Source organism: Manis javanica, chromosome 4 (genome assembly GCF_040802235.1).
Source record: "Manis javanica isolate MJ-LG chromosome 4, MJ_LKY, whole genome shotgun sequence".
Taxonomy (NCBI): domain Eukaryota; kingdom Metazoa; phylum Chordata; class Mammalia; order Pholidota; family Manidae; genus Manis; species Manis javanica.
The window spans coordinates 116015200-116027353 of record NC_133159.1 but is presented as its reverse complement, the minus strand read 5'-3'; the positions used below and the strand labels follow the sequence as shown (position 1 = coordinate 116027353).

The 12154-nt window shown below is 39.7% G+C and overlaps 1 pseudogene; it reads right to left on the bottom strand.

Annotated features, from left to right (window-relative positions):
* LOC108403857 (dynein axonemal heavy chain 9-like) overlaps positions 1–12154 on the bottom strand; it is a 594862-nt pseudogene that overhangs the window by 447961 nt on the left and 134747 nt on the right.

Here is a 12154-nt window from a genome sequence, read left to right as displayed (position 1 = left end):
TAAGTCATCTTAGGCATAAAAGTGAAAGTTTTGAAAAATCAAAGACAAAGAGTAAATCTCAAAATCAGGCAAGTGAAAAAATAAATATGTGTACTTCAAAGAAACAATAAGACTTAGAGATTATTTATCAACTGAAACTATGGAAACCAGAAAACAATGAAATAACACCTTCAATGTGTAGAGCAAAAATAGCTGCCAACCTAGAATTCTAAACCTCCTCCCAAAATTCTTCCAAAAATAATAAATCAATATATTTTTAGTCAAATAAAAACTTAGAGATTCTTGTCTAGCAGATATAAACTAAATACTAAATGTGTTCTCCAGGCAGAATAAAAATGATTCCAAAAGGAAGAACAAATATTCAGCAGGAATAAAGAGCAATGGAAAAAGTAATATGTGGGTAAATCTAAATAAACATAGACTTACTAGGACAAAAGTATTAGTGTATTGTGGGTTTTCAATATAAACTGAATTAAAAGAAATAGCAATAGCACAAAAACTGGAGGGAGGTAAATTTTTCTAAGATCCTTACATTGTATGAGAGTTGATACAAGTGTTAACATAAAAGAAAAGAGGATAAAATGATGCATTTGGTAACCACTAGGTGAATTACAAAAGAATGAACAGCATGCTAAAAAAGGGAGAAAATAAAAAGAATTTTTTAAATATAAATTAGTTTGATAGAATATAAGAGAAGGAAGAAAACAGAATAAATAGGACATCTTGAAAACAAATAGTATAAAGTAGCCTAAATATATTATTATATAAAATAACATCAAATATAAATGCATTAAAAACATTTTAATTAGAAGACACTGATTTTTTTTAAAAATCATTTAATTTTTAAAAATATTTTTTTAAAGTCCATCTGTATGCTGCCTATAGAGATTTCCTTAAATAGGAAAATGTGGGATAAGAAGTTCCAAAATAATATAGCATGAAAATACTGACTAAAAGAATTAGTATGACTGGTTTGACTAAAAAATTAGTATGGAGTAGCCATACTAATACCATAGAAAGTTGACTTTAAAGCAAGGACCATTTTTAGAAATAAAGAAGTACATTTAATAAGAAGGAAAGGGTCAGTCCATAGGAAGATATACTTATTCTAAATTTGTGTGCATCTAACAACATTCCAAAGTATATAAATATGTCAGAAATAAAAGGAGAAATTGACATGTCTATAGTTACAGTGAGATTTTAACATACCCTTCTTAGAAATGAACACAATAAGTAGACAAAAAAAAATCAGTAAGGATATAGACAATTTAAACAACATGATTTACAAGTTTGACCTAATTGACCTATTGATAAAACTATACCCAACACATGCAAAATGTATTATTTCAAAAAGTGCACATTGTTTATATCTTGGGACATAAAGCCAATCTCAACAAACTTCAAAGGAATAAAATTATATTGAGCATATTTTCTGACAACAGAACTAAGCTAGGCAGGCATCAATAAGAGAAAAATAACTAGAAAAATCTCTAAATTTTGGAAAATAAAGCACTATATTTCAAAGTATCCCATAGATTAAAGAAATATAGGGGAAATTAAGAAATATTATGAAGTAAATGATAATAATACAATGTATAAAATGCTTGCATAATGCAGCTAATGGTTTAATTACAGAGAAATTTTTGGCCTTAAAATGGGTGTTTTAGAAGAGATGAAAGGCTGACAGTTAATGGCCCAAGCAGCCATGCCAAGAAGTTAGAAAAAGAACAAACTAACCCCAAATCTAAAGTAAATAGAAAGAGATTGTAAAGAAAGGAACAAATATTAATAGCATAAAAAACAGATGTCAAATAGAGACAGTCAATAAAATAAAAAACCTAATTTTGGTATACTTCCCAGTTTCTTTGACAAGACCAGCACAACTGATAACTCCCTAGTAAGGCTGATAAAAGAGAAAAACAGAAAAACAGAAAAAGCACACATAAATCAATATCCAGAATAAGAAAGAGGGCATAATAAGAGATAGTATAGATGATTAAAAGATAATAATGGGATATGATCAATAATTTATGCTGATAAATTACAAATTGATGACATTGGCATCTTACCATACTGATATATGAATAAACAGAAAATCTGAATTGTCTAGTAGGTATTAAAGAAATTGAATTCATAATTTAACATGTTCCATAAAGAAAACTACAGAAAGTTTCATCAGTAAATTCTTCTGACATTTAAAGAAGGCACAATATAATGTTTTATAACAACTTCTTGAGAGTAGAAAAAGAGGGAACACTTCCCAGTATATTTTATGAGGATCTCATAACCTTAAAATATTGGAAGAAAAGTAATTACAGGACAATCTCATTAATATAAAAGCAAAAATTGAACAAAAATAGCAAATAGAATCCAACAAAATATAAAACATTCAGCAGGTAGCAATTAAGTTGGGTGGATTATAGGAATGCAAGGTTGATCTAACATGAAAAAATAATCAATGTAACATTGTATTTCCAGAAAAGGGGGAGAAAAAAAGCAATATAATTACTTCAACAGATACATAAAAATCATTTTTTAAGTTGCCACATATGTTTGTGATTAAAACAGTAAACTATAAACAGGAAGAAATTTTTTTAATCTGGCAAAGAGTATCCTCAAAAATCTGTAAGCATCATATTTAATGGTCAACTATTAAAAGCTTTTCCCCCTAAAATTTAGAAGGCAATGAGATGCTACTCTCACTACTTCCCTTCAACATTGTACTGGCAGTTGTAGCCAGTACAATAGGAGAAGAAAAAGAAATTACAAGATTAAGGATCAGAAAGAAAGAAATTGTTATTATTATTATTTACCAATAATGTGTGATTCTACATACAGGTGTATAATATTGAACAGAAGACACAAAAGAATATTTATCATATGATTCTATTCACATAAAGTCCAAAAATAGGCCAAAATAACTTGTTAGAAATCCAGACAATATTTACCTCTGGGTGGAGGAGGAAAGAGGGAATGGAAGTAAGAAAAATCAGGAGCTTCAGCGATGATAGCAATGTTCTATTTCTTGATCTGAGTTGTGGTTACATAGGTGTGATGGCTTTGTGATAATTGACCAAGCTGTATGCTTATGACTTGCATGCTTTTCTACTTGTATGTTGTACTTTAATAAAAGTTTATCTTAGAGAAAGAAATTACATGAGGTCCCTTTGGCTCCACCATACATACATCTCAGCCCTTCTCTCCTTCCCAGCTCCCCCAGGTATCCACCGTGTATGAGACGCATGGGGCAGGAAGAAGCACCAGCCGGGAATCCTGATCCGAGGACTGTGTCTGACTACGGGGTGTGCTGTCAGCTGGTTTATCAGCCTTCTTACCCCAATCACTCAGGCTGACTGACAATTAAAGGCAGAGTCAAAGTGAGCATGTCATGTGCGAAGACAGTTATGTGCGACACTGAGATGGGGATGGTTAACGATGGCTGCTGCTCAGAGCTCTATCAAATTCTGTCCTGATGGGGACAGCACGAGCAAGTGCAGAGGAGGTCTGAATGACTGAGCCTTGGAGCAAGCTGGATGAAGAAAAGCAGCATGCCCCCTGGGCAGTGCCTGTCTCCTAGTGGGCATTCAACCATCCCCTTAGGCTCTTCTGTCAAGCCTGTAGACAAGCAGGCAGGGAGGGAGGGAAGCACAGGAAGGCTGAGGTCAAGCTATGAGCTTGAAACCCCCTCTGGAAGAGGAGGGTGAAGGACTGCTGGTTGAAAGGAAGCATGTGGTCCATGGAGGATGTGCTTTCCCACACTTGTGGCAGGTGGCTGACAGCTGGCAAGCTGTAGAGATGCCTGGCTGGGACACAGAGCTCAGGGGGTTGCCACTCAGCCTGCCTGGGTCAGGTAGAGAAATGGGGCCAGGGAAACAAGACTTACCCTCCCGGGCTTTCCAGTTCCTTCACTGGCTGGCTGGGTGTTTTAGGCAAATCTGTATAATCTTTGTGGGTCTCTGCTTCTTTTTAACTGAGTTTATTCTTGGGAGGTATACGACTAGGAATGCTGCCCTGAGTCAACTCACATGTATTCTGAGACATGACCTTGCTGTGGATTCAGTAGCTCCACCTTTAGAACCCTAAAGCCTTTCTGAGCACACTCTTAGATCTTTGAGCTAACATTTACTAGGCTACTGCTCCTTATGACCAAGAGTCCTGGCTGGAACATGCAGGCCCTGAGTCCTCAGGTCTGAAGCTTTGCTGGTTTTAGGTTCCCCAGAGTCTGGGTAAAGAATTGCACATACATGTGCTCCCTGCAGGATCATGCTTCTCTCCCTGATCCTGTTGACCTTTCCCTACAGGTGTGGCCTGTGCTTGGTGTGAAAGGCATCCTTCACCCAGTAATGGCTTGGTGCAATCTTGGGAGTGATCTCTCTGAAAAGTAGTTTCTGCAGATTCTTGTGGAGGATGAGAAAGTTGTGGCCTCTACCATGTGAGGATGCTGTACCTGACCAAGAGGAAGAGAGGCCAGGGTCTGCTGCATTGCCCTCTGAGACTCTGACAGTGAAGGACCAAGCAACTAGAAGCAAAGGGCAGAGATAGGCCATTACTATTCAGATGAGCAGCTGTAAAGATCTGAAATGGCTTTGCCCTGGAAAAGAACTTGGATATTTTACAAGTGAGGCATCCCAAGTGCTGGCAGATGGTGTCTTAGAGATATTATGATATGGCTTCTTCAAGAAGCAAATCTATCCTGCATGATTTGGGGGGGGGGGGGACTTCTTTTTATCCCAAAAACAATAGGTATACCACCAGGGCCTGCTAAATAGCTTCAGCTTTGTCTTCTGTGTCATTTTCTTTCCTAGGTGTGCCGAAATCATTATATGACATTATCTCCAAGATGCTGAGCCCTCTCCAGCCAGAAGGAACCAAGTCAGAAATGGATTCTGCTTACTGGGAAATAAGGTCATTAGCAAACAGAACTCTGTTTTGCTGAAGTCCTTCCTTACGGGGCCCATCTCACTCTGTTTACCTTTTTATGTTCATGCGTCCATAGGAAATGAGCCCTTGCCTAAGAGTTTGGCATTAACTATTATTTTACTAGGATGGAAGAAACCAGATCATTATTCAGCCATCTCAGCTGGCACAGACTGACCTACCTGGAAAATGTTGGCAAAGTCTCTGAGATTGAAGATGTAGTGGAATTTGATGGCTGTGGGAGGAACGTGGTGGCAATCTTCTGGTGGAAGTTAAGGGTGAGGTCGATCAGCGGGGGGACGGACCTCTGCAGGGATGCTGGGAAGTTTCCAAGCTTTAGGTGCTGACTCAGGATGGTGCTGTAGATGGAGGACAGGGCGTCTGCTCCCAGGAAGGAGAGGACGAACACACTGAAATGGTGCTGCACCGGGAAGAGTGGTATAAGGAAGGACCAGGAGTCAGACATCTACCACAGAATAAAAAAAATCACCATCTCTGGGTTTGGATAACACTATGAAGACTTCCTATAAGGCTTTGAATTCTATATACTGGTCACATTTCTCATCCTAAATCCAAACTTAGGTTGAGCTAAAATGACTGGGGGAATAATGGGCTTTGGACCTTTGGTCAAAGACATCAGTATGGGATAGTAAGAAGAGAACCTGAACTCAGAGAATGTGAGCCCAAATCTCAATGTTACTGAGTACCCACATGAGCTTGGGAGAGTCATTTCATCCCCCTGAAGTTTTCTTATCCTGAAGAATAGTCATATCAGATGAACTTGATGACCCCTTTCAGCTTTAAAAGCTTCATAACTCTGGGTCCAGGAGTTTCTCCATCCCACTAGAAATACAAGTCAGCATCCTGTATGATTTACCATTTTAAGAAGCTGGACAGGGGAAGGGCCAATTATTACTTAAAATCAAGGGACATCTGCCCTGGTAAGGGAGTGTTCAGGACTCAGATACTGGCTACTCCCATACCTGAAGCCGTGGGTTGATGGTGAAGCTGCCTGCAGTGGGGTTCATGCAGGAAACATACTGTACATTCATGATCTCCTTTAGGCACAGCTTGTTACGGTCATACCTGGAACAGTCAGAAACCACAGGTCAGAGTTGTGTGAGGGCCCAGGCAGCTGAATGCCTTGTGAAGGTGTAGCGGGCTGTGCCCTATTATTCATGCACTTGAGTACATGAATGTCTTGGTCCATTGGTAGAGACTGAAAAGAGACAAGAGCCTGGGACAAAATCCTGAGGGATCTAATATCTATGGAATAGCATAGGAAGAAGAGACCATATGGATGGACTAAGAAAAATGGGAGGCAGAAATTCAGGGGTATGTGGCACCTCAGAAAGCAAAGGAAGTCAATATTTTCAAAAGGAGAGAGTCGTCAGCCATGTCAAGTGCTGTTGAGAGAATAAGAAAGATAATGACCCACATCTGAGGTCTGTCAGACTTCACATAAAGACACAGTGAGCAGTTGGGCAAAACAGCTCAGTAAAGTTGAGGAAAAGAGAAAGTAAATAATAGTGGGCCAGGGAGTGAGTGGGAGAGGAGGACATGAAAACAGCAGAGAAATCTGGTTATGTAGGGAGAGAGAGAACAGTAACTAGACAATCATTTTCTGAACTCAATAGAGAAATTTATGCAAGTTAAAATACTGGTGAGAAGGAGCTAATCAGGAGAAAAGGGGGGCTAGATGATGGAGTGAGGATCTCAGGAGGTTGGAGAGTGTGGGGTTAAGGTGCGGTGGACAGCTAAGCCTCAGGGCAGATGTGTCAGCAGAAGGGACAGAAAGATGCATGGGGGTGCAAGTAAGTTGTGCAAGCAAGAAATGGAGATGGCGTGTGTGATCATTCATGGACGTGGATGGGAGGTTTGAGGTGAGAGGAGAAGATATGAAACCGACTTTTCTGGGAGTGGAGATGTGAACATGCATAGGCAGTATGGGAGAATCCCTGGGAAGTTTCTCAGTTAAGATTTGTGGCCATGAATCTAAAAGAGGAGGCTTTTTTCCTTACATGAGAGCCATGCATCTTCTCTGGCCAAACCTTTTATTTGGGTTTTAATGCCCTTTCTGAAAGAAATTTCTAGAAAACAGAAGCCTGTGAGGAATGTAGTTTGCCATGGGGATTCTCAGCTGGCACCAGAGATAAATTGAGGATGGCAGCCCCGACAGAATAGACCGGGCTTCAGCTCTGCCTTGGGCCTTTCCCACCCCCTCTGCATGTGCTCTTACCAGTGGCCATAGTCCAGATGCTGCCTGATGACCGTGTGTGGCTGCACAGTCCCATAGGCATCAACCTCGAGCATGTTCATGTCATCGATGAAATAGATAAGCTTCTTGTTGCCTGGGGGGCCATAATTTCTGCCAGCCTTCTTTTCTAGAGGCTTCTCCAGGACAGCTGAGGAAGAGAGCCAGTTAGTGAAACAAGGAAGTCCAAACCTCAGGTGCTAGTACCCAGCAAATATGGATGTCAAGGTCAAGCAACGGTGCAATGTGCTCAGGCTTGCAAATGATGGTGGCAGCTACTACTAGATTCAGGCACCCCACAGAACCAGAAGAAGCTGGAAATGACCTGGCAGAAGCAGGGAAGTACTGGCCAGGTGTTGAACATCTTATTTTTGCACTGTTAGGTTTTTACAAACATTTATTATCTCATTGAATCCTTATAACATCACTGCAAGATTAGTATTATCATCCCAATATACAGATGAGGGAACTCAGACTTAGAAGAGTGACTTTTCTAAGAGAGAGTCAGGAAACAATTCCAAAGCAGTTAAATTTCAAAGCCTATGCTCCTGCTATCATACTTGTGGTCCCCAGTTTTCTTTGTTCATAGACTAGAACCGGAAGAGACCTTCATAGTCCCAATACTGGTACTCTACCCTCCAATACTGGTACTCTGGCCTCTCTACCTTAGACACGGACGAGCGTGAGGCTGTGGCTCCCATCCCGGGGGTAGGTGGGGGCCCCTCCTTCCACTGTGATGTAAGAGGGATTATTGGGTTTGTCATAAAAGGTGTTCTCAGAGAGTTCACCTCCCGTGGTTCTCCTGTGGGGGAACAGAAACAACAGCCTCAGAGTAATTTCCCAGAAGCCTCCAAGTATCATGAAGGGCACTGCCCCACTGCCTGCAGGTTCTGAGGTCCATCTACAAGGGCATCTCAGTACCTTCCTGGAGACGAAGTATAGACTCTCTTGAGAAGCTATTTCTTCAATTATTCAGCCAGAGGAAAGAACCAAACAGCACCATTTTCCAGTCTGACAGGACTTGTTTAGAACAAACTTTTAAGTAATAGGGTAGATATATGTGTCTTTTCTTTCCAGTAAAGCAATTAAATATTTATGTATTACAAGAACCAACAGTTCCTATTACAGCTGGAAGTGCTAAGAACCATCTGATTTCTTCTCTTAAAAAACAAGTTTGTAAACAAGGAGAAAGTGTCAATAGACATATGAAGGTGACAGATAGTCAAGTTCTTTCAAGAAGCTTGAATATTCTGATTTTTCAGGTCCTGAGTTGAATTAAGTGCTTAAAATATGAATTAAATTTAAATTAAATTAGCATCCAATTAACATACACTATCAACCAATTAATCACCCAGCACCTTCTTCCCCCCTAAACATATAACAACTCTATATGAGATCTGTCAAAATGAAATATAATTAATGGGCTGCCAAGGGCCTGTTCTGGGCAACAGTCCTTCTAGTAGGAAATTCTCTCCTTAGGAAGACTTGTTTCTCCTCCTCCCAAAGTGGTGATATTCAAGTCAAGCCCTGGAATTAAGCAGACCCTGTACTTTGGGTTGATTAAACCTTTTGTGCTTCTAGGATTTTGAGAAGAAAAGCATGTCAGTTAGCAAGAAGTGGCCTTGGAATGCTCTGGATTATCTCAAAAGGATGATGTTAAGTACTCCCAAGAAAGAGAACCCCACTGACCCTGGAAAAGGCATACACATTTTGATCCCTTCTTGGCCAAGCTTTGCTCCAAGTCGCATTGAGGATGGAATGGTAGCAAGCTGATGTTGAAGGCACTAAACACAGGAGACATAAAAGACCTTCCCACCACAATCTGGGCTCTGCATTGTCATGAGCATGCCCTGGGAGTCAAGTCAACAGCCGGGTGCAGAGCTCATCTGTACCATCTCACTGAATTTCTGCAGCATGGCATTTGGCCATGACTGCATGGAGCAACACCAGCTGCCCTCTTTTATCTTCTCACCATTCCTTCTGCACCATTTCATCACCATCCTACATTTGAAGAGTGACTTCATTTTCAAAGTGGGTTCTCATTTCTTACCTCATTTCACCATCTCCGCTGCTACCCTCCTTGTCCATCGTCACTCACCTGGTAAAGGAGACATCCTCCCTAACAGCTATCCTGCTTCCCCCGCAGTAATCACTTCACCGTATTCTCAAAGCACACTCAGGGGAATCCTTGTAAGATGGAAATCAGATTGTGCCAGAGTCAGCTCTCCAGTGGCACATCCTCACTTGGTGCAAAGCCAATCTGGTTACATCCGTAGACCTTGCATCCATTTTCCCCTTCTACTACCCCCTCTGCACCCCTGCTCCAGCCATCCTGCTTGGCTCAGGGCCACACGCTGGCTCAGGGCCTTGGCTCTGGCTGTGTCCTCTGCCTGGAATCTTCTTCACCCAAGTGCCAGCACAGTTTGCTTGCTCACTTCCATCAGGCATTTATTTATTCAAATGTCATTTTCACAAAAACTCTTCCCTGATACTCTAACTCTGTGCTTCCCCCTACCTCCTCTTCCCTGTCCCTGCTCCATTTCTCTCCACAACACTGATCACCACTTAATATCCTGGATATTTTAATTATTTATCTTTTGTGTCATGTCAACCCTCCACACTATAAATGACCTAAGGACAGGAATCTTTCTCTATTTTTCTTATTGTCGTAACTCCAGCACCTAGAACATTATCTAGTATATAGTAGGCTCCTCAAAAAACATGTATTAAGTGAATGAATGAATGAATTTTATTAGCATAACAAATCTCATGAATAGGCAAAGAAAGGTATATTATCTGTATTTTGTAATTAAGAAAATAGAAGCGAAGGCAGGTTAAATACCTTGCTGGAATTAGAACTCCTATCTACAGATACTGATTCCAACACTTCTTTCGTATCAGTCAGGGAGAGAGCCCCTGTGAGTCCTCACATCCTGATCCCTCTCTAGGGTGTACCAACCATTCCAGTCCTCCTGATTCCTCCAGTCTCTGAACTCGAGAGCAGTGCATTCATTCATTCATCCATGCAAATGTTGACTGGCTCTGTATGGAGTATAGGATATGCATTTTATCAATGATCCTGCAGATAACGCCTATTGTGTATTACCAATACCTTTAAAAAATTCTTTTAACAAATGTAAAACTGAAACTTGGAGAAATTAAAGGATTCTATACAAGGTCATACAGCTACTGAGTGGCAAAACCAGGATTTAAACCCAGGTTACCTCCTGTTACCACTACTACAAACTACTTCTTAAACATTATTATTTCATGGCTTCTGCCCTTGAGAAATCCCCAGTTTAGTTAATTCAGGGCCTGACCATATTTTGACAAGAGTACATTAGCAATTAATCATGTCTTACTTTGTACCAACATGATTTGTATACCTGTGTTTTAACTATTTTCCTTCCATGTAGTCTAATCTTTCACTTGTTTAGACATTTCTGGTGTACTGGAAATTTGAAAAGTAAGGGCTTTGCATTTATTCTTTCAAAAAATAACATGTTTTGCATGATTACAAAATAATACATATTCATTATTTAAAGATTAAAAAGCATAGAAATCATAATGATGAACATAAAAATTGCCCATAATTTTATCACCTAGTAGTAAGCATTACTTCCAATATTTTGGTATATTTCATTCTACTCTATTTTCTCTGTTAGATTTTTCCTTTACAAAATCCTTTGTAAAAGTTTTCTTCATTACACATATTGTAAACATCTTTATATGATAATATATATCCTCCTAAAATATGATTTTAATTGCTGCATTGCTTTCCATAATTTGGAGATACCAAAATTTATGGAATGCTTTCTCTATTGTCTGAAATGTGTTGTTTTCAATTTCCTTATACTTTGAAACTCACTTCCCCCATTCCAAGCAGAGTTCTTGCCCACTAGCTGATAAATATTTGATGATTTAATTTTGTGTCATCTCCTTTTTGGAAGACATTAAGGTAAGAAGAAGAGAGCTGTCTATATGTAATAATGGAAGCTCATTCCTCCTTCAAGGTTGAGAGTCTGGTCAGATCTTTCACAGTGCCATCCAAGCTTAAACTTTTAATGATCAAGTTACAGAGATCTGTTTACACTCAGACACCTGAGCTCCTATCTAATTAGTGTAATTAAGCACTCAAATATTTGTTGAACAATTTAAATTGCAGTTGGATGGTGAGAGAATTCAGAATTGTGGAGGCCATCATCTCTGTCCCACTCTCTTTACACCTTGACCTTTGCTTCTCCTTGTCTCTTTCTAAACTAGCCTGTCTATGGGCCATTGTGAATTTTTTCATTTTAAAAATTACTTTTATTTCAAAAGGAATGAGAAGAGACTTGAGGTATTAGAGTAGACATACAACAGACATTAAAATATAGACTAAAAAGGGATACTATAGGGGAAGAAACTTGTTTGCACCAATAACCTGGAAGGACATAGTTACTATAATCAAATAAAAATGTATCTCACATCTCCCTTTCTGACCTGCCTACTTGAAAGCTCAGGACTCAATCTGTATTTAATTACATGCCAATCCAGATTACTGGCACAAATCTACCTCTACGTTCATATGAAAAAGTTTTCCCAGGCAGTAAGTTCTAAAAGGCATATATCAGGGATACTCACAAAGATAAATCAGGCTACAAGATGGGCATGGTCTTCAACTGAGATTTTACAAAAGATACAAAAGTAACTTAACATTATCTTTTATCACCCTGACTCTTAACGAAACCCAAGGACCGATCATTGACTGTAATCCGTGGAGGGAATGAAAGAGAGGCAAGTGTGTCTGCGGAGCTCAGAGGAGGAGGAGAATGAGGATGGACCTCTGCCTCTAACCTGAGATGTCAGGTTTACTAATCTGTGCTTCGTGTAGCTGTTGGTGGGTAGTCAGTTGAAGTTTGAGTGTTTCAAAGAAGAACTGAAGGGGCTATTTTATTTCCTATCAAAGGGAAAGATAACCCTGTGCTCTAGGTATCAGACTAA